We start from the raw sequence: 24,692 nt of genomic DNA, 5'->3' as shown, positions 1-24,692 counted from the left end.
ATGTTAATAGTGGCCTCAGCATATGGGTAAATCCACAGACTAAAAAAAGCACAAGCCATTTTTATTACAGCTTAGTAAAAGGTCCCCCATATGATTTGTAAACCAATTCAGGCTATATTTTATAGGGAAGAGGTGGTATTTATATGTGATGATTAGAGAGGCCTAGAGATGGTGAGATATTAGTCGTGGTCTTTCTGCATTGATACTTTGGTTTGCTTTATGGGATAATCTTTGTAGACTGTTTGTTGGACAGTGTTTGGCTGTGTAGACCCAAATGTTTATAAATGGTCACACAACCTTGTCCAGGCAGATGAGCAAAAAGAACTCATTTTTGTAAATATTCTAAAAATGTTTTGATCAGTTATGAAAAGTTCCCATTAAATTTCATGATGAAGACCAAACTCAGAACTATTTGAACCTTTCATATACATGCGGCTCTTTTTACAAAGGCGCGCTTGGGCCTTAACACGCGGAATAGCGTGCGCTAAAATGCCACATGCGCTAGCCGCTACCACCTCCTTTTGAGCAGGCGGTAGATTTTTGGCTAGCGCACGCTAATCCGGTGTGTGCGGTAAAACCTGTAGCGCACCTTCGTTTTTACGAAGGTGCGCTACAGGTTTTACTGCACACACCGGAGCCCATAATGCCTAAACTCAGTAGTGCAGATCAACTTTACAAGTTGGTTCGATACCTAATTTAAGCACCAGATTCTATTTAGACAAGTAAGGGGACCTTATACCAATTTAAAAAGGACTGTTCTCTTGCAGTACACGTAAAATGGCTGAGAATGTTTGTAAACCCCAAATCCCTAATAAAAATGGCAAGTTCTTGCCTTTATTGAATTAAAACTAGTCTTATACAATAAAAAGGGTATAAATTAAACTAATGTACAAATTAGAAATAAGAAGACTAATTAATGAGAAACCGTAACTGAAGCCCTAATTTCTTTAACATACTTAGGAGATCCTTTTACTAAGGTGCACTAAAATGCTCAGACACCCATTATATTCCTATATAAAAGGACCACTAAAAACTGCAAAACTCCAAACTTTCCATTAGCCTACAAGTAACTCTTTCTTTCTCAAATTCAAACCTATAGGCTTTTGCAAGTTATTAAAGATACACATATGCACACAGAAGCTAATTATTAGTTAAATGAAATGTACAATTATTTATTTATTTTTATTTAAAATTACTTATAAGCTGCCTATCCACAAATATAGATAAGGAGGAAAATAACATACAAAATAGGCCATAAACATTAAATTTTTTTATTCGTCTTAGTGATATAGAGCTCCTTATACTAATCTGCGCTAGCGGTTTTAGCGTGCGCTAGACGCTAATGCCTCCATTGAGCTGGCATTAGTTTTTCCGTGTAGCATGGGGGTTAGTGCACGCTAAAAACGCTACCGCAGCTTAGTAAAAGGAGCCCATAGACTTTCCAAATTAAAAATTTCAGGAGTAGTACTTGGCATCACTATTTCCTGAGGTTTTTATCAGGTTTGTAGATTTTAAGCCACACTGCCATTTGAGTGCAATCACCTTTCAAAACCTCATCTGTTTATGCTGCATACCAGAGCTCAATATGTTTGCAAATGACGCTTCCTCTCAAGCTCTTAGACATTCCATTAAGGATCTCTTAAATCTTACCTTTTACTACAGTTCACAGAGAAATTTGTTCTTTAAAATATTCAACATTGTCACTCTATATGCATTTCTCAGATACAAGAGCTGCATGATAATCTGTCTTCCCTTCTCTGACCATCATCTGATGACTTTCACCCCTAATCACCCTTCCCTTCAGTCTTATCCAGTTACCGTTAGGAAATTGACCATGGCATTCTCTCTACCACTGTTTCTCCTCTCCTCTCCTCCTCTGTTATATGAGTCTGTTAATGAGACAAATTCTTCTTATAATACTAGTCTCTGCTCTGGACATCCTTACTGCCCATATACCCCATTCTGTAAATTATACCAAACTCCAGCCTCAACTCATAACCTTAGGGTCATCTTCTTTCTCTGCACTAAGCTGTCAAGACCTGTCCTTTTTTTTATAACATCACCAAAATGTGTCCCTTTTTGTATGAGCATGCTACCAAAACCTTTATCCACACTATCATTATGTCCTGCTTAGATTACTTTCAACTTGCTTCTCACAGGTCTCCCAATAAATTCGCTCTTCCCTTCAATCTGTTCAAAATTTTGCTGTACCATTTATCTTCTGTCAGTGTCGCTACACTCATACAACCCCTCTCCTCAATTCACTTAATTAGCTCCTTATCCATTTCCATATACAGCTCAAACTCCACTTACTGACTTCAAAAATATTTAAAATACATTCATTATGCAGTAACTTTCCCTATACCTTTCCCTGAGAATTCTGTTCATTAGATAGGTCACTTTTTTATACCCTTCCATTTCATGTCTTACTTTAAATGCTCTTGCACCTGGAATAGACTTCTGAATCAATGTTATTCTCTCTCTCTCTCTCTGGTCCTATACAAATCTAGACTAAGAGCTCACATTTTTGAGTCTTAACTCTTAATACCCATGTGTAACATGAAGGCTACTGGATCAGATAAAGGGGATGAGAACGAGAGAGGGGAAGAATACTGAGGTGAAGTGAAGGAAAAAGGACTGGAGGGAAGGAGAGAAATAAGGTTTCAAGATTTTATTAAAATTTGATTTAATCGCTTATCTAATTTCTAAGCGAGTTTACAATATATATATATATATATAAAAAGAGCATGAACATAATAAAAATGCCATTAACAATACCATTAATACTTACAAAAAGAAAGCAATTACAAAGAAACATCAACTAATAATTGGCACATTAAAAAGGAATAAACGAGACAGACAGACGGGAGACAAAAGGAAATAGGGTTAGAAATACAATTTGGATAGGAACAAAAGACAAAGGAAAAAAAAACAAAAGGAAAGGGCTCGTTGCTGCTTAATTCCTTAAGGGAGTTAAAAAGGATACTGTAAAATTTAAATCAAATGTTAAAAGCTTCTTTAAATAAATGACTCTTAAGTAGGCTTTTGAAACATTCGAGATTAGCTTCTTCTCTAACAAGAGCTGGTAGGGTATTCCAAAATTGAGGACTACGACTGAGAAAAAGTCATGCCTTTTGGTTCCTATTATATGAAGGGAGGGGACCATCAGCAATTTATGATTAGATGATCTAAGACTGTGGGGTGGGTCATATGGGATAAGATATTTATCAATAAATTGGGGCAGTTTAGAATGAACTGTTTTAAATGTTGAGAGAGATTTTGTAAGACATTCTTTGATTAATTGGCAGCCAATGGGCATTTCGAAGTAGGGGGGTAACATGGTCGGATTTTCTAGATTTTGTTATTAATTGTATTGCGGCATTTTGAATTATTTGTAAACATTTTAATTCTTTCTGGGGTTCTCCTATAAATAAGCTATTACAGTAATTTAATTTTGCATTAATGAATGTACCATATTGTTAATGGATTTTGGTTCTAAGAATTTAGAGATTGAGTGAATCAGGCGCAGCTTGAAAAAACATGATTTAATTACAGAACTTATATGGTTATGGAAGGTTAGGTTTTTTAATAGAGTCAACATGGAAGGTTAGGATTTTAATAGAGTCAACATGGTCCAGTAGAAAGAAGGGATGGATAATGAAGTTGGTGTGAGAACTGGGGAGAAAGCAAAGATAGCCTAGTGGCTAAAGCAGTAGAGTGTAAGCCAGTGTTCAAATCCCATTTCTCCCACTGTTGCTCCTTGTGACCTAACCAAGTCACTTAACCCTTTTTTGCCTTAGGTACAAACATAAAGCTAAATTAATCATCCTGCATTAATGTGTGCTATTGGTAAATAAACCCTATTGATGATGATTTAACCTGCATTAAATAAAAGCAAGCATTAAAGTGTAATAAGATATGTTAATGCAGATTAGTAACTCTAGCCCTTGGACCCTTGGTTTTCACTTCTGGTTCTCAGGAGCTGCCAACAGGTCAGGTTTTCAGGATATCCTTAATGAATATGCATGCAAGATTTACAAATCTACTACTTCCATTTTATGCACTCTTTTTCTCAAGCATATTCATTAGGGATATTCTGAAAGTTTGACCTATTGATTCAGACTCATACTTAGGTACATGGTGCAGAGAGCATGGTATTCCTGTTTAGATTTTTATAATAAGGAAATCAAAACTGCTGTAGAGCAATAACTGAGCTGAAGTAATAGTTGGAAGCAAAGTGATTTAAATTATGTGAGTACTCTTGTCCCTGAAGAAGAAATTTTGAAACATGGTCATGTCAGGAGGTGTAATCCTCACAACGATTAAATGAATAGATAAGTGACTTTTCACTGAATTGTTTTGAAAAAATGAATAATTTATTGAAACAGTTGGATTCATGAAAATAAGGACCTATGAAGATTTTGGCTGAATAATTGAGTATATATAAATGTTCCTTAACTCAAAGCAGCCCATTAATAATAGCCATGTGTGAAAGATTAATTTATAGATTTTGGCTTCAGAAGAGAGGACAAAAGATCTTGCTTCATGGATGGCAGCTTGAAGATCAGTGAGGGAGCTCGATAAGGGTGAGGCTAACAGGCTTACTGAGATGAACATAAGAATAGCCTTACTGGGTCAGACCAATGGTCCATCAAGCCCAGTAGCCCGTTCTCACTAGTACCTGACCAAAACCCAAGGAGTAGCAATATTCCATGCTACCGATTCAGGGCAAGCAGTAGCTTCCCCCATGTCTTTCTCAATAACAGACTATGGATTTTTCCTCCAGGAAATTGTCCAAACCTTTCTTAAAATCAGCTATGCTATCCGCTCTTAACACAGCCTCTGGTAATGCATTCCGAAGCTTAACTATTCTCTGAGTGAAAAAATTTCTTCCTATTTGTTTTAAAAGTATTTCATCAAGTGTCCCCTAGTCTTTGTAATTTTTGATGGAGTAAAAAATCAATTCACTTGTACCCGTTCTACTCTACTCAGGATTTTGTAGACTTCAATCATATCTTCCCTCAGTCATTTCTTTTCCAAGCTGAAGAGCCCAAATCTTTTTAGTATTTTCCAAGCTGGAGATGTGGTTGACCTGGTTTTCTGAGGCAGGTATAGAGGCTGGGGCATGACTGACATGACATTTGAGATGTTGGAGCTAACTGGGGTGAGAATTAGAAGTTGAAGATGGTGGGATAGGAGAGGAAGACTGGTGGTAAAGAACAGGCTGAAAAGAGAGAGATTGAGCAATGATTGGATAGGGTGAGGGAAAAAGAGACTAGTTGGAGAGGAGGCTGCTGGCTCTGAATTTCTACCAATGACCAGTAGGGGTATAATATGGATCTGATTTACTAAATTTTCTTTTCCCTTGGATACAGAATAGAAAACCAGCCTTAGTAAATTCGACCCTAAGGGAACTGACTTCAGAAGAGATTCCCCCTTTTCCCTCACTCTTCAACTTGTTATGGTTTATGGTTAGTAAGAAGTTGATATTCTGCCTTGTCTCTGCTATCTGTATCTTTAATGATATAATCTGCTTTGACCTGTGCAGTAGATAACTCGGAGTGGGGGAAGTTTGGGGAAGTGAGTAAAAGGAAAGATCTCAGCTGGCTCCTAATCAAAAGAAAATTTGTCAAAGTCTGGTTTAACAAAATATAAGTGCCTCATGCTACAACTGTATTGGATCAGTCCAGTGTTTGGCATATGTCTTTATGCAGAATTTACTCGATAGTCTGAAGGTTTGTTAGACTTGGCAGGAGATATTTTTGATATAATTTAAAGTAAATCTAAAGACCTTCCTATTTAAGGATGCTTATGATGAGTAATCCTCAGACTTCAGAAAGAAGGAAGAGCATACCCTCTTCCTACTGTATTTGACCTTTATTGTTCTTCTCTCCTATTATAAATTGTATTTCTCCCCTTCTCCCTCATGTTTCAATATGTCATTTAAGACTGTTGTTGTCTAAATTATGTCCATCCCCCAGATTTTATCTGTTTATGACTCTGTACACTTCTTAGACAACTTTTTAAGCGGTATATCAAATAAAACTTGGAAACTTGGAAAACTTTACATTGAATTAAGACTTAACTAGTAGATTGCGAAACGGATTGCAGGCCTGTTTGCTGAGATCATATGCAGCGGAACACTTTTTGTTGGGGGGGGGGGAAGCTCTGCCCTAGACCTCTTTTTCCAGCTCCTGGCTCCCCCACCTGTTCCCCGACTCCTCTCATTTTAAATCTTTCGGCAGTGGCAACGAGTGAGCCTGCTGCCGTTGGCCTGGCCTGGAAGTCTTCATTCTACAGCAACTGGACACAGCAGAATGACTTCTGGGGAATGCCAACGGCAGCAGACTCGATCATTGCTGCTGCTCAAAGATTTAAAATGGGAGTGGCCAGGGGGGAGGTGGGAGAGCTATCTCATCCGACCAGCCATTAATTTTTTGGTGGGGGGCCATGTCCCTTTTGGCCAACCCTGTTCCGATGCCCATGGCTGAGATGATTCTGCATTTTGCAACAGAACATGAAACAGTGGGTTTGTACTATAGAAATCATCACTTAAAGATTTTCATTATTATTTTGGTACTTTTCTGCTGTTAATAAACAGGGTTATATAACACAACAGATTCATGATCATTCAGTTTTTAGGGAGCTCCTGAAACCTTGATTCCTTAGCACAGCAGCAGATGAATCCAGAGACTAGTGGGATAGCTCACATCGACCAGCAGGTGGAGATAGAGAAACTGATTAACAGGTGGTCTTATAGACTGGCATTCCTCCTGTACATTCAGTTTGCTCTATCTCCCAGCAGGGGTTCGTAGCTATACATCTAGCTCCTGGATTCTGGCTGTGCCTGGTGCTTTTTGTGTGAATTTCTAGTCTTCTGTTGAGACTTGTTCTCTTCAGAGAGACAGGGGTGCCTGGCTGAGCGGTGCCGGCTTTGGGAGCTACACCTGGGCCCCCCAGGTCCCTTCTCCACCCTCCCCTCCTGTAGATTGAGGGGTTCACTTGGGCTCTGCATTTTCTTCTTTCCAGTGTAAAAAAAAAAAAAAATTGTATTGAGCCTCCCTATACTGTGCTGGGCTGTTCCTTTTGGTCAGCTTCTTGTTGCAACTGCCAGCCATAACTCGTTTGCTGTTGTGCTGTGAGGATTTGGGTGAGTGTTTTTTGCTGTTTTGAGGGTGTCTGGTGCAGTTTGGTCGGTACCGGGTGTTTGTCTGATGGAAGGGCTGCATCGACGGTTTTAGCGGGCTTTCTCCGTTTGTAAAAAAAAAAAAAAAATGGCGGCAGAGGCTGTGAAGCGGTGTTCGTGCTGTGGGAAGCACAGAACACCATCGGGACTGTGCTCTGCCGGTTGTGCAGATGCGCCGGCAGAGGATTCATTCCTGCCGAAGTATGATTTGGAATTTTCACGCGCGGGAGAGGCGCGATCGAGCTCCTCTTCCCTCGCGGTTGAGTCGGCCATGCTTCAGTGTGCGCCTGCGTCTGAAGTGACTTCGGCGGCTGCTGGGAGCGCTGGGGGAAACCGCGGTTTCGCTTCACTGCACGGGGCAGGCAGGGCCGGCGGGATTTGGCATGGGCTCGTTTTCGCCGGAGTTTATCATGCTGATGCACCGTGCTTTTGTTTTGCATAGCTCTCAGCCTGCTCAGCCAGTCCATTTAACTTTTCCTTTGCTGCCTGTTTCTTCTACTTCCACTACTACTACTACTACTACTGCTGGTGCTGCTGCTTCTCATGCTACTTCCCCTCCGACGCAGTCTCAGGCGGCGAAGAGACGCAGTCTGGCGGCCGCGGACGAGGGGGACCCTGACCCCATCTCCCCCTTATCTATTACTCTTCCTGAGTCGCTGGAGGAAGGTGAGGTGCTGGACTTGGAAGCGGAGGAGCCCCAGGGTAGGGACTTGTATGATCCTTCCGCGCTCCGGCTTTTTCACAGGGAAGAACTTTCCTCTTTAATTTCTAAGGCATTGCAGGGATTGAACATCTCGCAGGAGGATCCTCAGGTTTCTGGGTCCTCGAACCCCCTTATGGCAGGGACGCGAAAGCCACCTAGATCCTTTCCGGTGCATGAAGCCATGCAGGAGCTTATCGCGAACAAATGGGACACGCCGGAGGCCAGTCTAAGGGTGTCGAAAGCCATGCGGCAATTGTATCCTATTGCTCCGAATGAACTTGAGAAGTTTAAGTTGCCCAGGGTTGACGCGCTGGTGGCCGCGGTCACCAAAAAGACTACCTTGCTAGTGGAGGGGGGTGTTGCGCTGAAGGATGTCCAGGATAGGAAGATTGAATCTTCGCTGAAGATGTCCTTTGAAGTGGCAGCGGTCACCTTGCAAGCCGCGGTTTGCAGTTCGTATGCTGCGCGGGCATGTCTGCAATGGTCTCAGCTGATGGCAGATAATATGATGGAGTCCGGGGGTTCTGTCCCCTCGGAACTGGCTGATTTGGAGTCTGGTCTGGCATATTTGGCGGATGCCTTGTATGATATTATTCGCGCTTCTGCCAAGCAGATGTCTCTTTCGGTTGTTTCTCGCAGATCTTTGTGGCTCCGTAATTGGGCGGCTGATGCGGCGTCCAAGCTTCGGCTCGTGAAACTCCCTTTTAAGGGCCGTTTGTTGTTTGGGGAGGATTTGGACAAATTGGTGAAGGATTTTGGCGATACCAAAACGCAGCGCTTACCGGAGGACAGGCCTCGACCCTCTTTGAAGTCGTCGGCTGCCAGACCACGCTTCTGGGATGTTAAGAGATATAGGCCAGGTAAGCCCGCTTACGGTTCCTTCTCTACTTCAAGACCTAGGTTTCCACAAAAGAGTTCCTTTCGTACAGCGAAACCCACATCAGTTCAGCCAGCCCGTGCTCCAGCAAATCGCACTCCACAATGACGGGATCTTGGCTCCCTCCGCCATTCCCTTGGGGGGGCGGCTGTCTGCCTTTCTGGCGGAGTGGGCCAAGATAACGTCAGATCAGTGGGTTTTGGACATTATTCGAGACGATTACAAGTTAGAGTTTTCCTCTCCCATCGCCGATTCTTTCTTGGTATCCCCGTGCCACGGGGCGGCCAAGGGAGCCTCGGTCCACCTAACTCTTCAAGTGCTTCTGGATCTGGGGGCGGTAGGTCTCGGCAGGTATTCCATTTACTTCATTGTGCCCAAAAAAGGGGGGTCGGTCAGACCTGTGCTGGATCTCAAGAGGGTCAACAAATTTCTCAGGGCTCGCCATTTCTGTATGGAGACTATTCGCTCAGTTATTGCAGCGGTTCAACCTGGGGAGTTTCTCACGTCCCTCAATCTCAAGGAGGCGTACCTCCATATTCCGATCTGGCATCTGCATCAGAGGTTTCTTCGGTTTGCGATCCTAGGCCAGCATTATCAATTTCGGGCGATGCCCTTTGGTCTTGCCACGGCTCCCCGCACCTTTTCAAAGGTGATGGTGGTGGTGGCAGCATTTCTGCGCAAAGAGGGAATTCGTGTGCACCCTTACTTGGACGACTGGTTGATCCGCGCCTCTTCCAAGCAGGAGAGTCTTTCGGTTACTCTCCTTCAGTCCTTGGGGTGGATCATCAACTTTCCCAAGAGCTCTCTGTCCCCGTCCCAGTCATTGGAACATCTGGGAGTGAGGTTCGACACTTGTCTGGGGAAGGTGTTTCTGCCCCGGGACCGGGGAGAGAAGTTGCAGTCTCAGGTTCGTCTGCTTCTTCGGTCACCCAGGCCTCGAGTTTGGGATTATGTACAGGTTCTGGGCTCGATGGTGGCGGCTCTGGAGGTGGTGCCCTGGGCTCGGTTCCACATGAGGCCGTTACAGAAGTCTCTTCTTTCCCGGTGGTCCCCGGTGTCTCAGGACTACAATCGGCATCTCCAGTGGAGTCCTCAGGCGTCCCGCAGCATGCAGTGGTGGCTCAGTGAGGTCAATCTGTTCCGGGGCATGCCACTTGCGATGCCAGATTGGGTCGTAATTACGACGGACACCAGTCTTCTGGGCTGGGGAGCACAGTGCCTTCAAGCCTCGGCGCAGGGAATTTGGTCCCCGGAGGAGGCCCAGTGGTCGATCAATATGCTGGAGTTGAGGGCGATCAGGCTTGCGCTTCTGGCATTTCAGTCCATGGTTCAGGACCATCCGACCAGGGTCTTTTCGGACAGTGTCACGGCGGTGGCGTGTATCAATCGCCAGGGGGGTACCCAGAGTCTTCAGTTGGCCGACGAGGCGATGGTTCTGTTTCGATGGGCGGAGGTGCATGTTCCTCTTCTCTCGGCGACACACATTGCGGGTCACGAAAACGTTCAGGCGGACTTTCTCAGCAGAAATCTTCTCGATCCAGGCGAATGGGAGCTGTCCACTCAGGCGTTCGATCTGCTGGTCCTGTGGTGGGGTCTCCCGGAGATGGATCTCATGGTCTCATACTGCAATGCAAAGCTTCCTCGATTCTTCAACAGACGCAAGGAACAGGAGTCGGAGGGGGTGGACGCGTTAGCCCTCCCGTGGCCTCCGGGTTGCCTTCTGTATGTATTTCCTCCTTGGCCGATGATAGGTCGGGTGTTGCACCGCATCTCTCTCTTTCAGGGCAGGGTGATCCTGGTGGCTCCGGATTGGCTGCGTCGGCCGTGGTACGTGGACCTGATTCAACTGTCGGCGGGCGATCGGCTGACGTTCCCGGTGACTTCGGACTTACTGGCTCAGGGTCCGATCTCCATGGAAAATCCGTCCCACTTTGGTCTTACGGCCTGGCTCTTGAACGGTCGCGGCTGAGACATAGGGGCTATTCGGAACAGGTTATTTCCACTCTTCTTCAAGCCAAAAAGATTTCTACCTCTGCCTCCTATGCTAGAGTCTGGAGAGTTTTTGAGTCTTGGTGTAGGGGGCAGGGTATTTCGCCCTTCCAGGCGTCTCTGTCGGCTATTCTTTCCTTTCTGCAGGAGGGCGTAGCTAAAGGATTGGCCTATAATTTCCTGAAGGTTCAGGTGGCGGCCATTGCTTGTTACAGGGGCCGGGTCTCTCGTTCTGCGCTCGCGTCGATTCCTCAAGGGGGTTCACCATATTCGGCCTCCTGTCAAACGAACCTGTCCCGCGTGGAGTCTTAAACTTGTACTTGGGGGTTTGCGGGCGGCACCGTTTGAGCCTTTATCTACTGCTACTCTGAAAGATGTCACCTTGAAAACGGTGTTTTTGGTGGCTATGGCTTCAGCCAGACGGGTGTCAGAGTTGCAGGTGCTGTCTTGCAGGGATCCTTTTTTGCACATTTCGGATGTTGGGTGTCTGTTCGGACGGTGCCGTCCTTTCTGCCTAAGGTGGTTTCTTCCTTTCATGTGAACCAGTGTTTATTCCTCCCGGCTTTTCGGCGGGAGGATTGGGGAGAGTGCTTCTTGTCGTTGCGTTTCCTGGATGTGTGCAGGATTGTTCTGCATTATTTGGGGGTGACTAACGACTTTCGTAGGTCGGACCACCTGTTCGTGTTGTTCGTGGGCAAGAACAAAGGTATGGCGGCATCTAAGACTTCCATTGCTCGTTGGGTCAGAGAAACAATTGCTTCGGCTTATTTGATAGCGGGGAAGCGGTTACCGGAGCAGCTTCGTGCTCATTCGACTCGAGTGTTGGTTACGTCTTGGGCGGAGTCCGGAGGACTTTCCTTAGAGGAGATTTGCCGCGCGGCTACTTGGTCTTCTGGGAATACCTTTTCGAAACATTACCGGTTGGATGTGGCGGCCCGTGCGGAGGCTGGTTTTGGCGCTTCGGTTATTGCGGAGGCGGCGTTAGCTTCCCACCCGGTTTGAGTTTTGCTTTGCTACATCCCACTAGTCTCTGGATTCATCTGCTGCTGTGCTAAGGAAGGAAAAATTATGTTCTTACCTGTTAATTTTCTTTCCTTTAGGAGCAGCAGATGAATCCAGAGCCCCACCCTAACTATGAACGATCTGTCGGTATTCTGTGTGGTGTGTTTCAGTTGGGTTATTGTTGGTAGTTGTGTTCTATAGTTTACTATTTGAGATTCGCTACAGGAAAGAAGTTTTTTGGATGCTCATTCTCCTATCTCGGGATGCTTGGGCAAGGAGCATAACTGAATGTACAGGAGGAATGCCAGTCTATAAGACCACCTGTTAATCAGTTTCTCTATCTCCACCTGCTGGTCGATGTGAGCTATCCCACTAGTCTCTGGATTCATCTGCTGCTCCTAAAGGAAAGAAAATTAACAGGTAAGAACATAATTTTTCCTTCCTTTTTTCACAGCTGGTTATATTTGCTTATTAGTGATTATGGCCCCTATCTTTTTAAAAAAATTGTGTGGTGTTGGTTTTTAATTTCTTTTGTTGCTGGTTTTTCTTTTGTGTTTTTAGATTTTACCTTAGTTTGGATATCCTCTTTTCCTGACCTATGCTAAAATGGCAGAATATAAATACTTGAATCATAAGAACATAAGAAGTGCTGCTGCTGGGTCAGACCAGTGGTCCATCATGCCCAGCAGTCCGCTCATGCAGCGGCCCTTTTGGTCAAAGACCAACGCCCTACCAGCGTACGTCCTTGTTCAGCAGGAACTTGTCTAACTTTGTCTTGAATCCCTGGAGGGTGTTTTCCCCTATGACAGACTCCGGGAGAGCGTTCCAGTTTTCCACCACTCTCTGAGTGAAGAAGAATTTCCTTATGTTTGTACAGAATCTATCTCCTTTCATCTTTAGAGTTCCCTCTCGTTCTCCCTACCTTGGAGAGGGTGAACAACCTGTCTTTATCTGTGAAAAAATATTTATTATCAATGGTGTACCTAGGGTATATGACACCCGGATAACCCCCCCCTATAAAATATTTTTAGTAATTTTATTTATTTATTTTAGTTAGTTTTATATCCCGTCCTCTCTCAGAGGGCTCAGAACGGGTTACAGTTTAACATTCACAGTATTACAATATAACATTACATAGGGTTATAACCTCTCCAACCCCACGCATGTCCAACAATTCTTCCTCTCTTTCTCCTGTGCAGCAGCATTCCATCCCTCCGTACCTGACCGATCCCCACCGTGAGATTTTTTTATGCAGTCTGCTCTGCCAGGGCTTCTCTCTGTCACGTCATCTGCACATGCACTGTCACTCAGTCTCATGAGTGAGTTTTTAAGCAATTTCAAGGCTTGAGTGTTTGTTACCCCAGACCCGGAGATATCACTTTTCTTTTAGAGATTATAATCACCACAGCACCATCTACTGGATCAACAACTCAACCCTTGAGGCAGGCTTTATTGGAAGCCGAAACACAGACCATGTCGGGTTCAAAAACAAAGGAGATGAACTCTGTACTGAAATGTGTATTAGGTTTTAATCTTTGATTACATTTAATAAACTTCATTGTTCCCCTATTATTTTCTCTGTTGCATCATCAGTGACACGGCAGAGGGAAGGCCCCAGAGGGCCGTAAGAATCCTGTTCAGAGTGTTCTCTTTGTCAGCAGCCCTAACTCACTGCTCTGCTGACATCAGGCCTTCCTCCTGCTTCTGCAAAGGCAGGACCTTGCAGAGAGGAAAGCCCGACACCAGCAGAGCAGTAAAGTTCCCCGACCATGATGCCGATGCAGACCTGGGAGCACCCCCTTATGGGCTGCACCCAGGGCGGACTGCCTCCCCCCCTTGGTAGGCCACTGTTTATTATTTTGCATGTGATATATATGCAGATTGCAAAATTATCATGGGGCACCTGATTGCAACCCGAAATAAGCCCTTTCAAGCTGTGGTAAATGCGCACTAATGCTTACTGCTCTTAGTTAAAAAAAACAAACCACCAACCCTTACTAAATGAAGGGAATGATATATTAACTGTGCAATAATACTGATACTGTGATAAAGTGCATTATCTATAGCTACACTAGAGCCCATTTTATGCAATGAGCCCTGCAGTAGATAACATGTGTTAATGGTTAGCAAATGACTTCATAAATCTGAACTCTGTTTCTTCAAGACGCACACTGAATAAAGGAGAATTTTGAAGGGCAGGTCTGGATCAAACAGGGGTCAGCTTCTCAACTAATTTAAAAGCTGTGCTGTATAATGGAGTTACAGGTTGGAGACTATTCATTTTTTTATAAATAAGAAATTAATAGGCATATGTCGCTTTCAATTTTGTACTGCGAAGGAGCCAACTCGTCTCGTTTATCAGTCTATCAAATCGCCTTTCTATCCAGTTGTAATCCGTATGGAACCCCAGAATGTGATTTAAATACTTTTAGGACCCCTGAGGAAAGAGGTTTTTTTTCAAAACACAGACAGTGTCGGGTCCCGGTTCATCACCCTTTGCAGGCCGGCTCTGCCCCTAACCACTGCGAATACAGAGGGGGGAGTGTATATCTTTTTTTGAGATGCGGTGACCAGACTTGCACACAGTATTCAAGATGCGACTGCACCATGGAGCAATAGAAAGGCATTTTAACTAGAGCTGCAGATTTAGCAGATTAACGCACTAAATATATATATTTTTTTTAAGGTAGGAAAATTATTTTATTTTCTTTTTTTAAAAAAAAAATCTTTATTCATTTTCAAATGTACAATAAGTGTATCAATATGCAAAGACAAATTAATCATAAATATATCACTTAATAAACATCAATATAATAAATAATATGCTATTATTACCCACTCTTCCCACCCTTTCCTATTATATAATCACATACATTGTACAATATTATAATAATAAAATAATCCCCCTCCCCGTCATAATTGAATCTGTAATTTAAGGGAAAAAATGTCATCTAATCAGTACAATAATTTGTTAATGGCTCCCATACATCTTGAAATTTCCTAAAACATCCTCGCTGTATTGCAATAAATCTTTCCATTTTATACATGTGACATAGGGACTTCCACCAAAATTTATAATTTATCCTGCTCCAGTTCTTCCAATTACAGTATAAGTAATTTGTTGAATGGCAACCCCAGTCATTATAAGTAATAATTTGTTATAACGCACTAACACGGTTATTTGATCTGCTGCTCCTATATCAGAACTCTCTGCTTCTCAGGCTATAAAAGAAGCTGCGGTGTTGATGTTGGCGTGTGCATGCGGCTGCTGGCTCTGTCTGACCCAGAAACAGGAAGTTACATCAAGCTCTGACGTTGCTTCCTATTTCTGGGTTAGACAGAACCAGCGGTTTCGGGGATATAATAACACAGATACTCCAGCTTCTTTCAGACCGTGGATCTGGTACTCTGCTGCTCCAACCAGCTGCACTCTTCAGCTTCTGTAGCCTGATACCAATACTGTCTGCACCATTTCCTCCATGTGCCCCGCAGCCCTGGAGCTCAAAAGTAACCTGACTGCTGGCTGCCAGCCACAGAACTTTCCTCCCGCAGCCCAATGCTGTCAGCCCGTCAGGTACATTTTTTTTTTTCCTTGAACCCTGAGGATTACCTTACTCTTCCCAGCTCCTTCCCTGTTGACACATAGATGCCTCTCCCTAGAAAAACAACATTTCCCTTAGCTTCTCAAGCCCTCCCCACCCCCACCTCCAGGCATACCTGGAGGGTTTTTGGTTTTGGGGGTTTTTTTTGTAAATGCTTGGCCTGTCAAGATCCCTGAGTGTACTTTTTTAAAAGGTTTTTTTTAATAGCTGGAATGTGGCTGCTCGAATCTCCCATAGTCTTCACTTTAACGCAGGGGTGTCAAAGTCAGTCCTCGAGGGCCGCAATCCTGCCGGGTTTCAGGATTTCCCCAATGAATATGCTTGAGATCTATTTGCATGCATTGCTTTCATTGTATACTAATAGATCTCATGCATATTCATTGGGGAAAACCCGACTGGATTGCGGCCCTTGAGGACCGACTTTGACACCTGTGCTCTAATGGTTCCACAGGAAGTTGTCAGAGTGGAGGGTTGTGGATAGGGCCCCAACAATGGGTATACATCACTGCAGGGCTGCCAACCACTTTCCAGTCAATAAAACTTTTCAAAAGTTATTTATTTATTTTTAAAATTAATAATAATAATAATAACTTTATTTTTGTATACCGCAATACCACAAGCAGTTCAGAGCGGTTTACAGAGGAAGAGACTGTACACAGACAGCGATGTTACAGAGAAAAATTTCTAATTACATTGGTAAGCCGGGAGTAGCTAGGTATATCCGGAAGTGTTTCAGAGAAGTTACAAGGCAGGAAGGAGTCAGAGGAATTTGTCAAAGAGATAGGTTATATACTGTTTTGTTCCAAAAGCGGTTTACAAATAGTTACATACATAAAATATGTACAATTCAAAACCAGATTAAAACAAAACAAACAGATTCAGTCCTACATAGGATCAATTTCTCAAAGAAATGTGTCTACATATACGGCCTCTTTTACAAAGCTGCACGGCAACAGCCCCGAAGCCCTTTAAATCTCTATGGGCTTCGGGGCCATTAGCGCAGCGCGGCTTTCTAAAAGAGGCTGATAATTGTGTTTTCAGCATTTTCCTAAATGAGCTCTTATCTCTTATCTCTACATTTACGGATTTGACCAACCAGGTCATTCTACATCTTAACCCCTGAACATATAAAAGTCATGGCCTCCGTCTCCACATACTTTGGGTTAGCCTTCGTTTTCAGCAGTGATGAACTTTCAGAGCGCAAAGATCTAGACGATTGGTACTCTGATATTAAGCCCTTAAAAAAATTCAGGCATTTGTGTTACACCCGATGGGGGGGCTTGAGAAGCCAAAGTTGATGCTAGTTTCACAGCTGGGGAGGGAACAGGAGGCAGAGATGCAGGACCATTGGGGGGGGAAGAACAAATGCTGGCCCATTGGGAGAGTGAGATTGGATAAGTGGTAGGTGGAGAAACATGCTGGACCATTGAGAAGGAAAGGGAGAAAGTTATGCTGGACCATTGGAGAGGAAGGGAGAAAGAGTCATGTTGGACCATTAAGGAGGGCAGGAAAGGGAGAAAGATATGATGGACCATTTAGGGAAAAAAGGGAAAAGCAGATATGCTGGAACCTTGGGGAGGGCAGGGAAGGAAGGAGGAGATTTGCTGGACCATTGAGAAGGGGCGGGACTGGGCTAAGATGGGCTGGGTAGGGGGGCTGTTGAAAGAATATTTCAGGACATCAGGGCAGGAGGAAAGCTGGGAAAATAGAAGAGAAACTATTTGGGGAGGCTGGGGGATTAAAGCTTGGGAAAAGATTAATAAAATATTCAGGGGAGAACAAAAGCTGGGAAAAAGGAAAAAATATTAAGGGGGGTTGTAGGGGCAAAAGCTGGCAAAAAAGAGGAGAAAAGTGAGTGGACTTGCCAAGCTTGTGGAAAGCAGTCTTAAAGGACACAGAAGCAGTCCTGGCTTTGGGTTTTGAGGATACATCTTGTGGATGCATTCCTGCTCCAGATCAGATTTAACCAGTTTTGCCCAGTCTCCCTGTGGTGATTGTGTAGTGATCAGTGTGAAAACGAATACTAGGGGATATGAGAGGTGATACATAAGTAAAAGGGGGCAATGAGAGGGAAAGAAGTGCTGGACTCAGGTGCTGCATCCAGGGGAGGGCAAGCAAGGAGGGAGAGGTGCTGAATGGGGGTATAGAGGAAAGAAGCGCTGGACAGGGTAGGCATGGAGGGCAAGAGGTGCTATATCGAGGGAAGGAGGAAAAGGAGGCTGAGAGGTGCTACATTGTGCAGGGAGAGAGATGCTGCTGAACTCAGGAAGGGGGTGGGAAGGGAAAAGAGAGATCCAAGAAGGGTGAAACTGGATGGTAGGGGGAGAGAGACTGCATATGAAGAGTCTGTGGGGAAAAGAGAGACCAGCATAGAGCTGAGAGAGTGAGTACAGAGAAAAGAAATGGGGGACTAGGTAGTAGGTGAAAGATAGAGAGGAAACTACAGATAAGTGGTTTATGCTTGATTTCAGAAATTTTTTGTTGATTTTTTTTTTTTAATAAAATATCTTGACACATTAATCGCTAACACACAGTGAGATTAATAATGATTAAAAATTTTTATCTTCTGCAGCCCTAATTATTTATCTTTGTTTTTTCATTCCATTCCTGATAATTCCTAACATTCTATTTGCTGTCTTAGCCACAGCACACTCGGCTGAGGGTTTCATCGTATCCTCAACAATGATACCTAGATCTTTTTCTTGGGCAGTGACGCTCAACGTGGAATTCTGCATCACGTGACCATACAGGCAGTTCCCGGTTTAAGAACACTCTACTTAATGTCAAACTCGGAATTAACAAACCAGGGTCCTGCCTCTCCCTTCCTGTGTCAACATGCCCTTTCTTCCTCCCTTCCTGTCCAAACTTGACCCTCCTCCTCCCTTTCGTGTCCCAATGCGCCCCTCATTGTCTTTCCCTCTGTTTTGCGTCCCAAATTCATACCTCCTGCAGGTATTTACCTCCTCTGGCCGATTCCCTCCTCCCTTCGCAGCTGAACGGCTGATCCAGCAGCCTGACCCTTCGTGCACCCGCAGGTGTTTACCTCCACTGGCCGATTCTCTCCTCCCAGTGACATTTCTCAATGAAGCTGGGCCACTGGTTCCAGCATGAGGCTCATGACTGCCCAAGAAGCCTTCCCTCACGTCAAAGGAAATAAAGGGAGAAGAGAAGATAGTGGATGGTGTGGAAGGGCAGACTGGATGGGCAATTTGGCCTTTATCTGCCATTCCTTATATGTTATGTTTCTATCTCTAGATCATTTGATAAATATATTAAAAAGCAGTGGTCCCAACACAGACCTCTGTGGAACCCCATTATTAACACTATCAAAATAATGCAGGTGAAGTGAGTTCCTTTAAATCCAATACAACTCACTTCTTTTGATCACATTAAATATGAATTATTACTCTTATACCAATTGTTACTCTTCAACAAGGAGGAAAAAAGCCTCAGATCCCAGTCCTCAGCCAGAATAAATCTTGCTGACAGAGTAGAAGAACCTCACCGGCTTAAAAAAACCTCCTTGATTTGCACACAGTCACTTAGAAATGCTTTGAAATCTTAATAGAAATTATGGTTAAATTCAGACTTGAATTAAGACACAGTTCTATATAGTTCTGTACTTAAACCTTTCAATCTATGTATAAAGTAGAATAGATGTTAAAAGCAGCAATGACTTGTCTTGTTAAGCAGACACCATTGCTGGTCTGGTTTCAAAATTTAAGCTGTCAGTAAGAGCTGTGCCTGAAGGTTCAGTTCTGGGGCCTGTTCATACACCATACAGCTGTTCATTTTAAATTGGCTGTCACGGGGGGGTGTCACGTGACTGACTACAAGATGGCTGCTTAGCGTTTTTCCTCCGCTACAGCCCTGCCGATAAAAGATCTTTTGCTGCCCTTTCGAACTCGTGCTCAGCTTCCACATACCTCCTGCAGCCGCCGGAATGTCCTCTAAACAAAGTAAGCCGGACCCTGCCTCCAACGCGAGCTCTGCCGCGCCGCATCCAGCGCCTAAGCGCTCCAAACAAGAGCCGCCATCTCCCACCAAGGCTGCAGCCTCCCACGCATCCAAAAGCGACGCGTCAATCTCACACGATCTCCAGGTACTCCGGGAACTTATGCAAGAAAATCTTGCAGCGACCGCTGATATTAAAACAGAGATGTGCAACATTATGCTGCAGTTAAAGCAGCACAACGCCCGCATCGATTTGGCCGAAGAAAGACTCTCAGCACATGATTCCCAGTTCCTCTCGGTCCAACGCGATCTGCACAAGATTTCCATCTTGCAACATGACTTGGAGGATATTTCCAATAGGATGCGACGGAGCAATGTCCGTCTTATTGGCCTACCCGAGTTAGCGGAGGGGACAGACATAATGGCATTTTTACATGCTTTTATTCCCAAGAAATTAAATCTTCAATTTTCGCCTCCCCTGGAAATTGAGAGGGCGCATAGAGTCCCCTCGGGCCCTCCTGCGCCCTCCAAACCTCCAAGGCCCATAGTTATGAAGCTTCTGCGCTATCCACAAGCCATCCAAATCATTCAATCAGCTAAATCCGCTCCTGATCTTACAGTTGACGGCAAACGGATTTTATTTGTCCCGGATGTCTCAAAAGCAACTGCACAGAAGAGGAAGGCTTTCCTTTCTATGCGCCCTCAACTCAAAAACATTGGAGCACAGTATGGTTTATTTTATCCAGCCCGAATGCGGGTGACGTATCAAAATGTGACTAAAAACTTTGATAACCCTTCTGATTTACAACGCTACCTAGATGACTCTATGGGCGCTATGACCTGAGCTGTTGAATCAACATTCTCTTTTCTTCTCCACTTGGATGGGCTGCACCCATTTCTTCTTGCTAACATCACAATGGCAGGCTGTGGAGTCTTCTGCTGAGCTCCTCTTGTCAACATGAGACCCCATTTATGGAGCTTTGTTTGTTACGTTTTCTCAGCTTTTTCTGGGCATGAATCACCTGATTTTCTCCTTCCCTTCCTTTTTATTTTGTTTCTGAGGAGCAACTATTCAGATTCTACATCATTCTTATCCATCCAGCTGTCTGCAACCATTTGGACTTTAGCATTCAAGTCTCTCCTACATGGTTAAAATTCATCTAGTTTCCCTCAATGTTAAGGGCATAAACAACCCCATAAAAAGGAAAAAGATCTTACACTACTTCAAACATCTAGATGCTGATATTTGCCTGCTTCAGGAAACCCACCTTTCTTCAGAAGAAGCCCAGAAACTAACCGGTGGTTGGGTCCAACATTCCTTTGCTGCACCAGCTCAAGGCAAGAAAAATGGAGTCATCACCTTAATGAAGAGGTCACTTAATTTCCAGCTCTCTTCACACCAATTTGATCCCAACGGAAGATGGTCCCATATTGAGGGCACCATTGCAGGTCGACCATTAAATCTCTTCAACATCTACGCCCCCAACTCGGATGATCCCTCCTTCTTCCAGTCGTTCCAAGCTTTCTCCACCTCGTCCTTGACATCCCTCACCATATTCGCAGGGGACTTTAATTTCCCCATTGACCCCTTCATAGACAGATCTTCCACTTGCCGACCGGCCAAGTTTGGGGCCCGTTCTGCAGTTCGCCAACTTATGGATACCTACGGATGGTCTGACATCTTGAGAATTTTTCATCCTACCACCAAAGACTACACTTTCTACTCATCTCCGCATCATACCTTCTCCAGAATTGACTATATTTTAGGTTCAAAGGACATTGTGAACACTGTTTCCTCCTCATGTATACATGACATTACGTTATCAGATCACGCTGCTGTTTCTTGCTCTCTCGACTGGTCTTCGTCCCCCTCCTCTAGGCAATGGCGAATGAACAACTTTCTGCTTCACGATGAAGATTTTCTTTCACACATCAAAACGGAATCACAAGCCTTTTTTTCCAACAACCTTGACTCAGTTTCTGAGTTTACTACTATTTGGGAGTCTTATAAAGCTTGGCTCCGGGGTGAGATTATCAGCTACTCTGCCTTCCAACGTAAGAAGCGCAAATCTTCACTCCACCAGTTGGAAACAGACATTCACACCTACGAGACTCAACTATACCTCCGTCATGATCCTTCACTTTATAAACAGTTGCAATTCCTCAAATTTCAATACAACGAAATATTTAGCTCGCTTGCTTCTGCATCCATCTTTCGACGTTCAGCAACCTACTATGCTTCTCATAACAAAGCAGGACACCTGCTAGCCACCTATCTTAAAGGTAGAAGATCTAAACAAAGGATCACACATCTGAAATCGCCCAATAACCAACTTCACACTACTACTAAAGATATCCTAGAAGACTTCCGCATCTTCTACAAGGACCTATATTCCTCTGAATCCTCATCGGAAACCAACTCCATCTCGGACTTCCTTGATTCCTTATGCCTACCATCTCTTTCTGAATCTCAACAAAGTTCTTTGCAAAAACCAATATCGTCTGAAGAAATTTGTCATGCTATCTCTTCATTGCCTCCGGCCAAAGCACCGGGTCCCGATGGTTTAACTTCAGAATTCTTCAAATCATTTTCTTCACTCTTACAACCCCATCTGTTCTCCTACTTCCAGAGTCTCCAGACATCCCCGAAAGGCATTCGTCGTTTCCTCGAAGCAAACATTATTGTTTTACCGAAACCGAACAGAGATCCCCAGCTCGTGAAGAACTACCGTCTTATATCACTATTGAATCTGGACTATAAAATTTTTACCAAAATACTGGTCTTCCGACTAGAGAAGGCTATGCCCTGACTGATCCATAGGGATCAGGTGGGCTTTATGAAAGGTCGTTATGGTGCTGATAATACCAGACTTTTGTGTCATATACTCCACTCCACCTCTTCGTCCGCTAGTCCTGCTGTTCTTGTTTCTCTAGACGCTGAAAAAGCATTCGATAGAGTGGAGTGGAAATATCTGTTTGCTGTTTTGGCTAAATTTGGTTTACCCCCTGAATTTATTCATATGATTTCATTACTCTATAATAATCCTACGGCCAGTTTGATTGTCAATGATGAAGCCTCCTCTCCATTCGTACTACATAGAGGCACTCGTCAAGGTTGCCCCATGTCCCCACTCCTATTCAACTTGGCTCTGGAACCTCTCTTAGTAGCTATTAGACAATCACCTGACATCAAAGGAGTATCCGTAGCCAATATTGAATTTAAAATTTCCGCTTATGCAGACGATGTTTTACTATATCTTTCTGACCCGGAAGCCTCTCTGACCTCCCTCATACAATTGATCTCCTCTTTCTCAATATTCTCTGGTTATAAGATCAACTGGGATAAAACGGAACTTATGCCTCTCAATGATTCATGTCTTCCATTTACTATTGCTTCTCAACCTTTTACCTGGGTATCCACAGGGCTCAAATATCTGGGACTCTCATTCGACAGGGACCTTCGTACATCTGCGCATTTGATTTCCATAGATCTTCTTAATCATATTTCAGCCTCCCTTTCAAAGTGGTTGCCCCTTCATCTTAATTGGTGGGGTCGCCTAGACCCTCTTAAAATGATGGTGGTTCCAAAGCTTACCTATCTATTTAACATGTTTCCTCTCCTGTTCCCTCCGGCTTTCTACAAACAAATGGAATCAAAACTATTACGCTTCTTATGGAACAACAAACCCCATCGGATCTCCCTACGCAAACTGAAATCTCCTACCCATCAGGGCGGTGTCAACTTTCCTGACCTCTACTGCTACCACAAGGCCTTCATTCTAAGACAAGGGGCGGAATGATTTTCCTCTTCCTCCCCTTCTGATATGCCTAACTGGGTAAGACTAGAGACTTCTCTTTTGAACCCTTTTCCCCTTCTTAGACTGATGGGCAATAAAAATTTTCCAAATCTCTCTAAAAACCCCTTAATATCAACCACTCACAAGGTACTTTCTGATCTTGATGCACGTCTTGATATTCCCTGGAATAAATCTGCCTTTTGCCCTATATGGTTCAACAAACTCCTTTTAATTGATAAAAAACCTATATCATGGCCCTCTTGGTATAGTTGTCACATATGGGATATAGGCTCCTTATGTTATCCGAATGGGTCCTTTCTCACCTTCAATGAGCTAATGACTACTTTCTCCCTAAATCCTTCTCACTTCTACAGATGGCTCCAACTAAGATCCTCAATCAATAAGTCGGGCCTGTATCCACTTCCTTTCCATTCGGCTCCCTCCCTCTATTCGCTTTCCCGTCAATTTTTGTCTACAGGACATACCGCCTCACATTTCTATAAATTACTTAAAACGCTACTCCCTGATTCCTTGACCCCTTTAAAATCTTCTTGGGAACTAGACTTAGAAACATCGATTCCTGAAGAGGCTTGGATTCATATCTTCCATACCACTTTTCATACATCCCGCTCAGCATCGAATCTCCAACATATGGTTTTTTTCCTTCATAGAACGCATTGGACCCCTATCAAATCACACAGAATCAATCCTTCCTACTCTAATCTGTGCTGGTCCTGTCAAGCTGAAATAGGCACCTTGAAACATCTGCTTTTTAATTGTTCCACAATCACCTCCTTTTGGGCCTCAACTTGGGACACGATTTGTTCCATCTTCCACATTAACATTCCTTTAACTTACCAAATGCTGTTATTAAAATCTTTCGCTCTCTCTACCACAATTGCTGACTCAGACCATTTTCTGTTTGATATTTTGCTTTCCTTTGCTTTAAAGATTCTGCTTACCTGCTGGAAAGACTTATCCAAGGCTTCTCATTCGCAATGGTGGAACCTTGTATGTCTCACGTATAGAACTGAGGCTTACTTGGCTAAGTCTTCCAACAGATTTACACAATTTCAACTGAAATGGGATTTATTGAAATCTTTCCTCCATTCCAATACCTCTTGAATGCTCCGCTCCTCTCTCCTCTCCTTTTCTCTCTCCCCCCTTTCTTCTTATTTTTATTTGCATTCTCTCTCTTTGATTCATGCTTAAACATATAGAATGGTCTTTTATTTTATTTTATTATGAAGTTCAAATATGCTTCAGCCACTATCATAGACTCATGTTTGTACACCAGTTATTTACATTTATGATTTCTATGTCTATTTGTTTTCCATGGAGCATATCGTTGTTATAACTTGTTGCATAAGACTGTTCTTAACCATGTCTTGTAAAAATTTAAAAACTTAATAAATAAACCTTGACTAAAAAAAAAAAATTGGCTGTCACAACACCAGACAACAGAAGAGGAGGACATAACTTAATATGGAGCCATTCCCTTCCTTGCTGTGTGATTGTTGTGGGAAATAGAAAAGAGTTGTGTATGTGCCTATGAGGAGGAGAAGGAATGGAGCTATACATG

At 43.7% G+C, this 24,692-nt stretch overlaps 1 protein-coding gene across 3 annotated transcripts in view; it reads left to right on the top strand.

Moving 5' to 3' along the window:
* PANK1 (pantothenate kinase 1) overlaps window positions 1–24,692 on the top strand; it is an 81,014-nt gene that overhangs the window by 5,904 nt on the left and 50,418 nt on the right. Inside the window, exon 1 of one of the 3 annotated variants that reach the window (XM_033943818.1) lies at window positions 4,523–4,586. The exons of the other annotated variants lie outside the window; for them this stretch is intronic. The gene's annotated coding sequence lies outside the window, so the exon portion shown is untranslated. Of the gene's footprint in view, window positions 1–4,522; window positions 4,587–24,692 lie in introns of those variants that run through there. 3 annotated transcript variants of the gene reach the window in all.

This window comes from Geotrypetes seraphini, chromosome 4 (genome assembly GCF_902459505.1).
Source record: "Geotrypetes seraphini chromosome 4, aGeoSer1.1, whole genome shotgun sequence".
NCBI classification, from domain to species: domain Eukaryota; kingdom Metazoa; phylum Chordata; class Amphibia; order Gymnophiona; family Dermophiidae; genus Geotrypetes; species Geotrypetes seraphini.
This window is presented reverse-complemented; position numbering and strand designations above follow the sequence as displayed.